Source organism: Elephantulus edwardii, unplaced genomic scaffold, assembly GCF_000299155.1.
Source record: "Elephantulus edwardii isolate Elephantulus edwardi_28Jun2011 unplaced genomic scaffold, EleEdw1.0 scaffold00126, whole genome shotgun sequence".
NCBI lineage: Eukaryota > Metazoa > Chordata > Mammalia > Macroscelidea > Macroscelididae > Elephantulus > Elephantulus edwardii.
In genome coordinates, this window is record NW_006399876.1 from 6646788 (window position 1) to 6662100 (window position 15313).

The following is a 15313-nucleotide window of genomic DNA, read 5'->3' on the forward strand; positions in this document are numbered from 1 at the left end:
GATGAGTCTTTCTCTAATCCTGATGCAACATTCCTCTTTGTAGAGTCCAGCTTCTCAAATACTTTGTTCAGCATACAGACAGACTGGGTACAGAGAAAGGATACAACTCTGACTCATATCTTTCTCAACACCAACTAGGATAACTATATTTAAAAAGGAGACAGTATCAAGTGTTAACCGGATACAGAGAAACCAAACTCCTAGTATACTATTGGTGGCAACAAAAAAATGGCATAGCCATTTTGGAAAACAGTTTGGCAGTTCCCAAAAATGGTAAACTTATATTACCACATGACCCGTGAGTTTCACTCCTAAACAGATATGCAAGAGAAATTAAGATGTATGTTCAGGCAAAGATCGGTAAACAAATGATCACAACATTCTATTGATACTAGATGATATTCATAATAGAAATTATCAATTAATGGTAATCAACTAGAGTTGTAAAATGCCACTGATGCATACAACACTACAATCAACAATAAAAAGAATGAGGTATTAATAATGATACACACTGTATTACCAATGAATACTGAAAATATCATACTAAGTGAAAGGAGCCAAATAAAAATAGTACATGTTGTATAATCTCTACCACATGAAATGTCCAGAATAGCAAAATCTACACATGTCAGTGATATTGTTGGTTTGACGTGGATAGTGAGAACAGGGGCAAAGAAGAGGGTGAAAACTAAAGGGTATAAAATTCCTTTACGAAGTTATAAAAATATTCTAACATTATACAGATTATACAGTTCTGTGAATATACAAAAAGCCATTGATAAGATGGTATGCAAATAATAACTCACACTTGATACGTGGCCAGGAGGGGACTGATCCTTGGAGAAGGACAACATGCTTGGAAGGGTGAAGGGACAGTGCAGGAGAGGAAGACTCCAGACAAAATGGACTGATGCTATAACTGAAGCAATGGGACTAGGTGTGTCACAGTGAGTGAGACTGACTCAGGACAGGGCAGGGTTCAGGGATGTTGGACACAGGGTTGCTATGCGTCACAGGTGACTCGACAGCACAGAAGAACAATAAAAGGAGATCTAGTCGCTTAGTGGTAAGAACTGTGCTGCCAACTCAAAAGCCTGTGGTTTGAATCGACCAGCTGTTCTGTGGGAGAAAGATGGGCAATCTCCCCTCAAAAGATTTACTGCTCTGAAAACTCAGAGGGTCCTCTTTTGGTTGCAACTTAATGATACTCACTAACAACTTATGTCCTAACCCAAAATCTACTCCCCTTAAATCAATCTGGACCTTATGGAACCTGTCCCAAAGGGCTTCCAAGGCTGCCTGCCGCCTCTCCCGCAAAGTAGGTGGTGAGTCAGAATGCCCTCCCTTTTCAGGTAGCACTCAAGCTCTTCTCTCTTCTCTGTCATCACAGGCACACTCTCCGTAAGCCATACTGACTGGGCTACCTTCCCATCTCACTGACAAGCAAGGAAAGAAGCCAGTGTGTGCTCACAGGCTCCACCCCTGCAGCCTGCACCTGCCCACCCTGCTCCCATCCTGCTCCCCTCCTCTCACTGCTCTCCCCTGGACCCTGTTCCTGCTTGAGAACATGACACCAGCAAGTGTTCCTTCATCAAGTTGTTTGATCTCCACAGAACCCTGCCTTGTCCTCTAAAACAACAAAAATGTCACAGCTTCTCCCATAAAAGCAAAAGCTCTTCGGGAAAACTGCCCTTCAACATAAGGAGAGATTTCCATGGTATGCCTTCTGCGGGCTGCCCCCCACCCCTACCCTTCTGTCCTCTTTCCTGAGGCCCTTTTCCTTACAAGTTGTTTCCCTGGCCTTAACATGGCAAATACTCCCTAAAGTTGTGGATGACTCCAAGCTGGGGGGGGACGACACACACGACACGACAAACCCACAGCAACCCTCCTCTGAGTTTCCAAGGCTGTAAATCTCAGAGCAATGAAACTGCCCCTCTATCTCCCACAGAATAGCTGTTGGAATTAGAATGACTTTTTGGTTAGCAGCCCAATACACACTACACTTTGATACAAGGGCTCCTTCCACGCCATCACAGGCACCAACAATCCATGGTCCTCTCCTTCCTGACTGCCCAGCAGTACCTGCAGGGCTCCCATCCCTCCTCCAGGACATCTTCATCCCGTGACATCAAAGTCTCCTTGTCTCTGCCCTGACCCATGAGCCCATTCCATGCGTGCCCTGTCTCCTGACTCTGAAGTAGCATGGAAAGAAGTCACTTTCTAAGGTCCAGGTGTCTCCCTGGATGCCAAAAAGCCTGTCTCTACAAATTTTACATCTCCAAACTTGTTCCCCCTCATAGTCTGCACTTTCTTCATCAACTCTAACTCTTTCCTTGAACAAAACCCAGCCATCACCCTTCACACTTAACACCCACATCCAGTCCATCACAGATCTTGTCAGCTCTACATTCATGACCTATAATTCACAAGCCAGAGCAACTAGTTTTAAACACATAATTCAAGGTACCATACTTCCACACAAATAATGTACAAGTCATCCAGTGGTTTTCTTTCCCCAAAAACATGTAACACCTTCTCACATTAATTTCCTGTGGTTGTCATGTGTGTGCGCACATTTTATGCAAGTTATATGTGGGGAAATAAGAGAAACTGCATTGGGAAAATCTGCTGTCAGAGACCTCTCCAAAGTACTGAAGAGCAAAATGTCAGTCTAGAGACAAAGGCGCACCCGATCCAGGCCATAGTCTTTGCAATTACTTGCTATGCATCTGAAAGCTGGACAAAGACTAGAGATTATAGAAGGAAAACTGATGCTTTTGAGCTGTAGTGCTGGAGAATATATCATGGACTGCTAGGAGAACAAACAAGTTCATTCTAGAGAGGGTAGGACCAGGCTGCTCCTTCGAGGCAAGGATTCTGAAGCTTCGTCTGACATACTTTGGACATGCTGCAAGGAGGGACCAGTCCTTGGAGAGGAAGATCATGCTTGGGAGGATGGAGGGGCAGCACAAGAGAGGAAGACCCTCAATAAGATAGATTCAGAGACTGGGGTAATGGAGTAGGTGTGTCAGAGACAATAAAACTGGCACAAAATAGAGCTGGGTTAGGGCTGTTGTACATAGATATATGGTCGCTATAAGTCACAGGCAACTCGATGGCATGTAACAACATGTGGGGAAAACACTGTATGGTGCATCTCCGCTCAAAGTATCCTAATGGTCGGCTATCTTGAGAATGGTCTGTGCAACCTGCTTCCAGCCCATCCCTCCATTCACTGGTCCTCCTGCAAGTTAATGTCCCTCTAACCACACAGGCCTCACTACTGCCCCAGTAACCACTGCTCCTCCAGTACCATCTTCCTAGTGCTTTTTGCCTACAATACTTACCATCAACACCCACCACCCATGGCTAGCTGCTTACCTTAAAGTCATGATCTCTACTCCAGCAGCCTAATAGTATCATAACAGGCCAATAAAATACACATGGGAACCTAAGTGTGGGAGAGGCGGGAAGGTGGAACCAAACAAAACACTACTTTCAAGTGGTGTTGGGTTTACTGTTCAAAATGGCTTTCCGAGCCGTGGAGCCTGACTTTGCCATGGAGGGCCAAGACAACGCAAACAGAAGATGCAAGCCTTTGACAAGCGGACTGGCTAGCCTCGTCATTAAAGTGAGCATATTCGGCAGCAGAAACTGCGAACCTTGCCATCGGCGAAGCAGCACAACATGCAGAGTGCACATCCTTAGGGGCCCAAGATTCCTGCGCCACTCAGATTGGGACCTACAGATGCTGGAGCAACAGCCATTAAAAGAGAACCAGAAGTCTGACATGAAACAGAGCTGACCTTGTGACTACTACTACATGGAACCAGAGCTAGGAGCCTTTGTCATCCAAGCTTGTTGGAGAACGGAGGGAAATGCAGTATTTCTCAGGATTAAGAGCTTTTTAACACTGGCCTAAAGCCACAAGGCTAAAGACTGAAGTGACAGAGAGCATGTTTTGGAAGCTGTCCTAAGTGATTGTATTCTGCTGCTCACCTGAATTAGAGCTTTTGACTTCCCTAATAAACCTCCTAATCCTAAATATGGTTCTGTGGGTCTGGGAGCTACAAGGGGTTTTGGACCCAGCAGAGTAGTAAAATTGGTGTGGGGTTTGTAGACATGAGTGCAGGAGCAAAGGGGACTTTGTTTTGTTTTGTAGATGGTGCTGATGGTGGCAGTTTTCCTTTGTGGAGTTAGCAGACGTCGGACTCGGTTGTGCTCCCACTGTCCTTGCTCTCTTTATACTCCATACCACCTCCTACCCGTCCCCAATCGTCCACTCCAACAGACTGACCGAAAGAATGACAGATTGACAAACAGTCGGACGGACAGCCGGACAGCCAGCCCTCAGCACTCCTCTGTGGTCTAGTCCACTCTCCCACCCCCAGGCATATATTCTCTCCTCTTGTATGAGAGTCATATTTTAACTTGCATCTACTGCTGTCTATTGTTGAAAAAAGACAATGATATTAATACAAATATTCTGTACAAGGTATTGCTAAACATGTCACATTTCATATTCTTCTCACAGAGAAGCAAATAACAGAGTTATCAACATCAGAATCACGGTGGAATCCTAAAGAAATCTGAACTGCCGCAAAAACAAATACACGCACATTAATGTTTATTGCAGCATTAGTCAAAAATGCAAAATCAAAGAAACAACTCAACGCACACCCATGTTTATCGAGTTTGTTCACAATAGCAAGGAGTTGGAAACAACCCAAGTGCCCATCAACAAACAAATGGATAGAGCTGTGGTATATTCACACAATGGAATAATACGCTACATTGAAAAACAAGGAAATCATGCAATATTGTTCAAAATGGGTGACCCTGAAGTATATTAAGCTGAGTGAAGTGTCTTAGTAACAAAAGGACAAATACTGCATGGTGCCACTGTTGTAGAATGGGACTGACATCAGGTTGGGGGTTAAGACTGAGAAAAACTGGATAAATTATGTATACTGCATCGAAACATGTGCGGGAGAGAACAATTTAAGAGTGATATATGATAGGATATTATGATTATCACAAGGGTACAAAATTAAGATTGCATAGTGGAGTGTACTCGGGGTGGTGGGGGAGGGGAAGTGGGGGAATTGTATACCAATGAAAGAATCTTTCTTTTACTTTTCAAAAAGGAGTGAACTGAGGGGGAAGGCTGGGCAGGGAGAAAAGTGCAACAATAAATGAATGGAAATCCAAAATCTCTGTAAATGTTCACTAAAATTAATAAAATAAAAAAGAAACAACTCAAATCCCTATGAACAGACAAATGTACAAAGAAACTATAGTACATTACATAAGGGACTGGTATGCAATATTGGAAAAAAGATGGGGAGAATTCTTGAAACACTGCATACCATGGATGAACCTAGAGTACATTATGCTGAGCAAAATAAATCTCAAAAAAAAAAGGATAAACATGGTATAAGATCACCAGAAAGTGAAAAGAAAGAATTACAAATAAAGTCATTCTCGTTACCAGGAAAGAGGAGGGGACAAGGGAATGAATAAACAAATAACAAACACTGAACAAGCTGGGTAAAGAGAAAGGAAATAGCAAGGAACGGGTGATAAGACACTGTAGATATTTTAACTGTTCTTGTTGATGTTGTTAAGTGCATTGGCAACTGACAGCCCTATGAACAAAAATCCTCAACACCTGCGTGACTTTCATCCTTTCTCCAGGTTCATAGGGTTTCCGGAGGCAAGCTATTTACAGAAGTGGATGCCACTCCTGCTTCCAAGCTTGTTTCACCCAGGGAATGCCACCAAACACTGTCCACCATGGGTAACCGTTATCTCATTTGACATGTCAGTGTCACAGTGTTTCACTACACAGCGACCACAAGACACCTCTGTGGACACACCAGGGCTATTCGACCTAGAAGAATGTTTGACCAAAGACAATTAAAGACAGGCCCTAGGGCCCTACAGGATTTTAATCTACCACCTGGAACTAGCTCCACTGGCTCCACCCTTACTTCCCCTTAGTTTAAGGCTCTGGGCCACCCACCCACTTTTCAAGGGCAAAAAGAGCCCTAACACACAGCAAAAAGGACCCCAGAAACTTCCCTTGCCTTGACTGCACCACGTCAATCTGCCATCGAGATGCCAGCCGTCCTGCCAGTCAGCCAGCCGACTTTCAGAGTGGAGGAAGACTCCAGTGCCCAAGCCTCGTGAAGCATTTTAAGTTATCGCTTAACTGTTATAGAACTATTATAGAACAAAATGTTTCTGGACAACTGATTTAAAGACTAATGTGCTATATAAATATTCACTTCAATCACAATAAAAAATAAACAAAAAAAAGATCACTTGAATCTTGAAAAAAAAATTGAGGGTTTTTAAAAAAAAAAAAAAATTGAGGTTTTTAAAGAGGATCACACAGCTGGAAAACTGTAAGCCAAAACTCTAATCCAGTTATTTCAAATCCTGCACAGTCTTAACAACCACAATATATTCTGAATTGAGGACACAAATACTAATCTGTGAAACTCCCAAAAGCAAAATCCTATTCCTGAGGTGGGGTAGTGTTTCCTACCCTTTGTGTCACCAGGAGTCACAGTAAAAGCCACAGCCCCCAATAACAACAAAGGCAGATACCAAAGGCACAACAGCTGAATCCACGCAGAGTGAAATAATCTGTTGCTATAGGTGCTGTCAAGCTGAGTACAACTCATAGTGACCTTATGAACAACTGGCCTGAGCCCTGTCCCATCCTGTGCCCCTCACTATCTCTGACACACTGAAGCCTACTGCTGAAGTCATCATATCTATCCATCTTGAGGGTCTTCCTCTCCTTTGCTGACCTTTCACCCTTCCAAGGATGATGTCCCTTTCTAAGGAGTAGCCTTGCCAAGCTACAAGTCCAAAGTGAAATAAAGTAGGGACAATAAATCTTCAAAAGGGTGTCATTTCAAGATTCTTATTTAATACAGTAGAAGCAAGGTGTATAACCAGTAAGCGACACGGTCCTCTCATCAACATCACAGAAGATGCCATGTAGTACCATCAAAATGACACATGTAGAAAAATTTCTTCTCAATTTTAGGAGTTCCCACGTTTTCACATAAATACCCATACAAATAGTGTGCACCTATAATGCACATAACATGCACAAAAAACAGGAAGCGATTTCAGAGGTTTACACAAAAAAAGTATTGCGTACACATTATTTTCTTACACATTAGAGACCTTCTGATGAGGTTTTAACAGAGGCCGTGGCACTAGAGACCTTATCACCAAAGTCAGATGGCCAAAAGCAGAGTACCAGAGGAATGTCTGTGTTCTACTGACTGTGTGAATCACAATAAATTGTGGCTAACAAAAGAATAGGAATCTCAGAACATCTGATTGTGCTCATGCAAAACCTATACTTGGAGCAGGAAGCAGTCCTCAGAACAGAGCAAGGAAACACTGCAGGAAAGGAGTGGTCAGGGATGCATCCTATCTCCATACCTTTTCAATCTGTCTTTGGAACAGCTCATTAGTGGACCTGGACTTCATGAGAAGGAATGTGGCATCAGGACTAGAGGAAGACTCATCAACAACCTCTAAGCAGATGATACAACCTTGACTGCTGACACCAAGGAGGACCTGAGCCATTTGCTGCAGAAGGTCAAGGACTGTAGTTTGCAATATGGACTGAAGCTCAACATCAAGAAGGCTGTTAACAATTTCAGCTTGCTTGGATTCACAATCAACACTCCTGGCATCAACATCAGAAAATCAAGATGATTTACACTGGGAAAGTGTGCTGTCAGAGATCTTTCCACAGATCAATGATGTCACTCCAGAGCCTAGGGTGTGCCTGATCCAAGTCATAGTCTTCACAAGTACTTGGTATGCATCTGAGAGCTGGACAATGACCAAAGTTAACAGAAGAATTGATGCCTTTGAGATGTGGTGCTGGAGAAAGAGTCATACCACGGATGACAAAAGAAACAGGTCTGTTGTGGAGAAGGTGAAACCAAGTTTCTCCTTGGAGACAAGGATTTTAGAGCTCCATCTGACATACTTTAGGAATGTAGCCAAGAAGGACCAATCCTTGGAAAAGGACATATGCTTGGAAAAGTGGAGGCACAGCACAGAAGCAGACCCAGGATGAGTTGGATTGATATGATAACCGGGCTAATGGGGATAGGTGTGTCAGAGTCAGTGAGACTGACTCAGGAGGGCAGGGTTCAGAGCTATTGTACATAGGGTTACAATGAATTGCAGGCAACTCAAGGGCACACAATAACATCACCAACACATTATCTGTGTAAAAATTTGGTAACTAGTTATTCTTAACTTCCAGAAAAACCCAGCTGTTGTCTTTTGAAACACATTTTTAAGTGGTGACCTAGTAGGGACTAACTGTACAGCCTCTGGGCCCACTCTATGTCAAGGTCTAAAACTTTCTCTAGGAAGTTCTATTCCAGCTCCACAAACATGAAAGAAATCACTAAAACTTGACACCAGTGTTCTTGTAATCCCTGTACCATTCCAAGATTAAAAGCCCTGTAGATTTTACCATGGTCCAGTAAATACTTGCTGCTAGGCTACCACATGTAACCATGGAGCTGCCTTCTTACTGTTGTTGATGTCGAGTACAGCTCACAGCAACCATATGAACAGATCTGAACCCTATCCTGTCCTGAACTGCACCAGCCTCATCATCTCCAACATACACGTGGCCATTGTCAGTCACTGTTATCAACTCATCTCGTTGGGAACTTCCTCTCTTTCACCAACACTTCACGGAAAGGCCTCTCCTAACAACATGACCAAAATATGTGAGACAAAGTTTTGCCATCCTTGCCTCTCAGCATCTCCTCTTTCAAAGTGTGTCTCTGGCACCAATACTTCAGCTCAGATGTACACCCAAATACTGGAAACACAATCAGAGAAGAACTAATCATAAGCAAAGGACATCATTTTAGGCAAAGTAGCTATTGTAGTTCTGTGCTGTGAAATGACTGCAATAAACTGCCATGAAATCATAGCAACCCTGTGAACAGCAGATCTGAGCTCGGCCTTATCCTGTGTCATCCTCACCATCTCTGATACACCTGCGCCCATTGTTGCAGTCACTGTGTCAATTCTTCTCGAGGGTATTCCTCCATTACACTACCCTCCCACCTTTCCAAGAATGACCTCCTCCTCCACGGACTGGCCCCTCCTAATAGCAGGCCCAAAGTATGTGAGAAAAAGTGTCATCATCCATGCTTCCAAAAAGTACTCCAGTTTCATTTTCTCCAGGCAAAGTGGAAGGTCAGCAAAAACAAGAAAAACCTTCAGTAGATGTACTGACATAACAGCCCAACAGATTCAAACACATCAGTGCCGATGATCATGAAGGTGGCACAGAACAGGATGGCGTTTCACTCTGTTAAATACGGGGCACCAGGAGTGCAAGCCAACTCAATGGCAACTAACAGCCAGGAACTCAAAGCTCTAACTAATAATTCACTCTACTTTCAAGACTGACTCAACCTTCTTCCTATTTCTGCAGACTTTTTTAGTTCGGCTCACTGATGTTCTTAATAGCCTTTCATTCATCTTTCCAGACATCTTTCCACTGGATTTCCATGGAAGTCTCTGAGACACATGAACCATTCAAGCCAACACAGCATTCTCACTGCCAGAAATTCTGGAACCAATACCAGTTTCCTCAAAAGACATGAGAGGTCCAAAATCAGCACTCCCCTGAGCAGTGCTATCACACTGCATTCACAGGCAACTGGGTGATCTTCATAACTACATGTGAAACAAGTGCCAGTGCTGGTCAGCAGCAACTGACAAGTAGCAGCAGGCTTTACTCAAGGCAAGCCAGAACTTTTCCAAGTCTCTGACTCAAGGCTGGTTTGTTGTGTGCTGTCAAGTCAGAACCGACTCATAGCTGACCCTCAAGCAGGTTTTCAGACAGTAAATCACACGGGAGGCAATTGCCCATCCTCCACCTGTGTATGCAGCTGGTGGATTTGGACTGCACGATCTTCTTAACAAGAGGTAACCAGAGACAGTCAGGCATAAAAGTAAGAGATCTTCCCAGGTACTTCAAGATTCCTTTTCACTTGCTGCTTCACTATCTATCTGATCAATCTGCCTGAAGGTCATGTTATGTGATAATATCAAGTCAGAACCGACTTATAGCTGACCCCTCCAGCGAATTTTCAGAGGTTGTAAATCACATGAAGAGACTGCCCATCTTTCTCCTGCAGAACAGCTGGTGGATTCAAACAATGTGCCTCTGAGTTGGCAGTGCAGCTCCCTATCACAAGGCCACCTGGTATCCAGCCTAAATCCTTAAACATTCAAGCCCTAAGACTTACCAGGTATGGATCTTGTATTAACAGTTACTCTCAGTGAAGAAAAATCAAAGAGGGGATCTTCCACACAACTGCATGTAAACTCAAGAAATCAAAAGATCAGAAAAACAATTATCCAGTCTACCTGGCTCCAGACAGCAGCAGGGGTAAAACTCCAGGCTAAATGTCATCCAATTCCAGGAAGCTGAAGGCTTGCAACCTCTATCAAGTGTGTGGTCAATCTGGTATCACACTGTTTCAAGTATGATGGACAGACATGCAATAACTCTGGTCGTCAATTCTACTTGTCAGTACAAAACCGCCTCCCCTCCAAGGGAAGACACACCAAATCAACGTGCAACCACTTAGTACATACAGAAACAAAGGTGTAGCTATTTAACTCTTTTGCAAGACACTCTGGCAACCTAAACCACTCAAACCCTAAGTAATCAACCAGCCAGCCAGCAAACATAAGGAAGAGATTTGCTCACATCCAAGCCTACAGCTGACATCTGGTCCCCCAGGCCAAACCAGATCTTTCCAGTAACTAACTGCTTACTGCTCCCCCTAGACTAAAAGTCCTTAAGGGCTTATTCATGATGGAATCCCTAATACAGCTTCTGGGAGGATAAGGACAAAATTAATATATTTTCTGACCAAATAACTGATGATTAAGAGAATCTTACAATCTGGAGGGTGGGAGGAAAGGGCTATTATTCATAACAAGGCCAGTGACAGAATTTTAGGGTGAAAGATTAGGACATTCTCCCCCAGTCTTCTGCCTTTTTATACGTGCAGTATTGACAATCAGTTGCTCAGAATCAATAAAGCTGTTAAACCGGCATTCCTCTGGCTGCCTAATGAGCGAGTGTGAAGTATGTGGGAGAAGAAGCCTTGTTCTCTCCACTGCCCCTCAAGCTCACCCACCGCCTTCAAAGAATCACTTCACGGATCTCTACAGTCTAAGAAAGACCATGCAGAACCTGTGTATAACAACAAGCCAGGTCACAGCAAGTAATACCTAAAGACACAGAAGGCACAGCATTGCACTTCACTAGCGGGGAGTCCCTGGACAGGCCAAGTACAGGTTGGCAGCTAGATGCACCCAGAGGCTTCTAGAGAAAAACGCCTAGCACTCTTCTTCCAGAAAAACCAGCTGCTGAATCACTGCTCTACTCTGACAGTCACCAGGAGCCAGAAACCATCTCACAGCAACTTCTGGGGTTTGAGTTACTGAGTCCTCTCTAAATGGGCATATTTTAAAAGACAACGAGAAAGGAGCACTGAATACCAGCACTCACAGCAAGAAGCAGAAAGATACAAAAACCACAGCAAAGTAAGGTTATGGCACACACTAAAAAAAAAAAGGCACTCAAGAAGTTGCTACATTTCAACACAAACACTGAAGTGTTCCAATAAGTGGGCAAAAGTCTCCAAATGATCCAGTAACATCAATTCATTTAATGTTTCCTTTAAAGTTCTGTCACAGGCATTTGGAAAATTATAGACAGACACCCCCTCTCTGCTAATCAATCATCTCATGGAAGGTACTTACCATGTACTACACAGACCAAGCTCACAATCTCACAGACTCCCAAGTCCTAAAGCCTGTGGTCTAGGACAAGGCTTCCAGCAGCTGTGGTTCAGGTCTGCAGTACTGTAAGAACAGATGCTCAATCTCACTGCACATTTCCAGAAGCAGGGTCCAGCCCCGAGACACCCACACAAGCCGACCTAGCACACAGAGCAGGTTTCTCAAGCCTGGCCCTGGAGCCAACTGTGGCAGGAGAGAGTCTACGGAGGCTGGTCTTTGCAGAGTGGGACATTTAGCAGTGTTCCTGACCTCTACTCTCCAGATGGCCCTGGTGGACATCCCACCTTCTTCCAGTTGCAACAAACAAAAGTATTCTCCTCCACACATTGACAAATGTTCAAGGGGTTGACGGTCAGGGAAGAAATCACCCCGGTGCTGAAGACCAGCTATCAAGAGTAAATAAAAAACTGTTTGAAGTTCTCATAAGGAAAGATATACTAGGAAACATGCCAGGTCTGCTTTTTCACTGTGAAATACAGACCAGCTCTCAAATATTCAAATCACGCAATCAAAGCTCCAAATCTATCACAACATTGATAAATAAGCTGAAAATACCAAGTTGCCAGCTCCACTTCCTCAGTCCTCAGACCCCAACCGCCGAGGGTGGACCCCAGAGGGGCTGTACTTTTTTAGGAAACAAAGTCCATGCTAGTTTGAGATGAACAGATGGTTAGGAGAGTTATATTATTGCGAACTTTGTGACATTTCAGACCAATACAGACCACTTCTCAAACACCCAAAATGTAAAACGGAAAAGTTCAACTTTTCACAGAAACAAACTAAATACGGATCCTGAGCAACACCCTGCTGGTTTGTTAGTATTTTTTAAAAAAAGAAAAAATATTTACTTGTAATAAGTTTTGTTGTCTGTGGTTGTTTATGTTGTTTTTGGTGAGGGTTTCTGTTGTGGGTTGGTTGGCTGTGGTTTTTGGTGTTTTGTTTGTTTTTCCATTTATTTGACATGATCTCTCACTTATCTACAAGCACTCCATCGAGTCTTAATTTCATTATTATTCATTGCCCACCTAACAATGGGGTCCATTGTCAACCTCTCAATTGCTGAAATGAAACCTGCAAACTCTTGGGTTTTATGCTATCTTTATATAAAGGCAGCTAAATCTTTCCAAAGAGCCTCCACAACCTCTTCCTGTCCTTGAGTAAGTGACACCAGCAAGCCATGCACCTCTTCTGAGCCTGTGTAACAACTTTCTCAGTGCAAGAAGCCAGCTGTCCCAAACAAAGGCCACCAAGGGTAGGGCAAACTGGGCTTGGAGAACCACATTTAAACACCACACACTGAGGGGAATTTGTGACTGTATGCTGATGTGATGTTCTGTAAAAAACTCTAAACTCCCTCATCAAACGGAACAAAGTAGCTTTCAAAGCATCAGCTATCAAGAACAGCTATTTCCTAAACTATCCTCAGGAGTCTTCTAACATCTCTGCTCTGTTAATTCAAATCTCAACAGCACCTACGCTGCTCCACAGGCTGCCTGACAGTCTCACTCAGGCGGCAATACCAACAGCACTGGAGACTCAGAGTCCTGCTTCAGCTCCTGACGGCCTTTCCTGCATGTAACCACTTGGCTCCGGTTCATTCTCCCAGCCCCAACAACCTCTTGAACAAAAGACAGTCATCAAGTGCCAAGGCTGGAGCGCTCCTGACTTCCTGACCCCTGCGTGAGTCCATTCTGACTCATGGTGAGCCACAGAGGACAAGGGAGAGCTGCCCCGTGGGGCGTCCAAGGCATTCAGGACCAGACCGTCTCATCTTCTCCCCCACTAGCTGGTGGGTTCAAACTGCAGATATTCCCATTAGTGGCCAAGCGTTTAACCACTGTACCACCAGGGCTGCTCCCCTTTGGCGTCTCTCTCCCACATCCTGCAAGGGCTGCAGGATGGAGCAGAACGGCCTCAGAGTTTCCACCGCTGTCACCTTCATGAAGTACACTGTGACAGATTTCTCCTGTGGACCAGCTCAAGGCTTCAAACGGCTCACCTTCTGGTTGACAGAAGAATGCTTGAAGCACTGCGCTACTGGGGGCTTCCTAACATTGTCTAAACGTTTACAAATCAATTTCACACTTCAAAGCAACCCTATGAACAGCTGCCCTGAACCCGGTCCACTCCTGTGTCATCCTCACATTACACCTGACAGGCTCACAGCGACCCTATGAACAGGCGCCCTGAACCATGTCCACTCCTGTGCCATCCTCATCATCAGACACTTGAGCCCATTGCTGCTGTCACTGTGTCAGTCCATCTCTCCAGTGGGTCGGTCCCTCTTGTCCAGTGGGTCGGTCCCTCTCGTCCAGCAGTCTTCCTCGCCTTTGCTGACTCTCCTTCTTTGCAAGCATGATGTCCCTCTCCAAGGACCAGGAGCCTTGGCCACCAACACGCCCAGAGTCAGGGGAAGCTCTGCTGTGTCTGCCTCCAAGGAGCACCCTACCCAGGACGTCCGCGCTGCCCCTCTGGGCAGGCCCTGGATGGCCAGTACGCCACCCTGGCCCTTCACCCCTGACAACCCGACCGGGGAGCCCCGATCGTTACCTGCCCGTGACCCGGGGGGAGGGGGGGGGGACGGACGACGACGACGACACACGGACAGCGAGGCCCAGGAACCTGCCCCAAGGTCAGAGTGAAGAAAAGTGGCCCAGCCCGGAGTGGACTCCAGGGCGCAGGAGGGTCAGTGCCGGCCGCTGAGCGAGCGGCACACACTGGCCACCAGGGCACGCTCCCAGGGCTGGACAGCTGCGGCGCCGCTCCCACCTGCTGCCCACTGGCTGCGTGACCTTGGGGACAGCAGTCAGTAAACGACCCGGCGACACGGGGTCGTGAGGAAGAGGAAGGGCGGCGAGGGGGGCGGGCGACATGTCAACACGGGCTCCCGTGGACAGGGGGCGGGGGCTGAGCCGCCAGGACCCGAGGGGCGGCCAGCGGATGACCACCGCGCTCGGAAGGGACAGGACCCGAGGGCCGGCCAGCGGGTGACCACCGCGCTCGGGGGGACAAGACCTAAACACCGGCCAGCGGGTGACCACCGCGCTCGGAGGGGACAGAACCCGAGGGCCGGTCAGCGGATGACCACCACCGGCGCTCGGAGAGGACAGAACCCGAGGGCCGGTCAGCGTGACCACCACCTGCGCTCGGAGAGGACAAGACCCGAGGGCCGGTCAGCGGATGACCACCACCGGCGCTCGGAGGGGACAGGACCCAAACGCCGGCCAGGGGATGACCACCGGCGCACGGACGGGCCGGGACCTAAACGGCGGCCAGCCGATGACCAGCACCAGCGCTCGGCCTCTCCGGGGAGGCGATCGCGCCCCGGGCCCAGCCGCGAGCCCCGAGGGCGCCCCGATCGCAGGCCGGCGGGGACCCCACAAGCCGACGCAGCTCGAGCGCCGGGAGC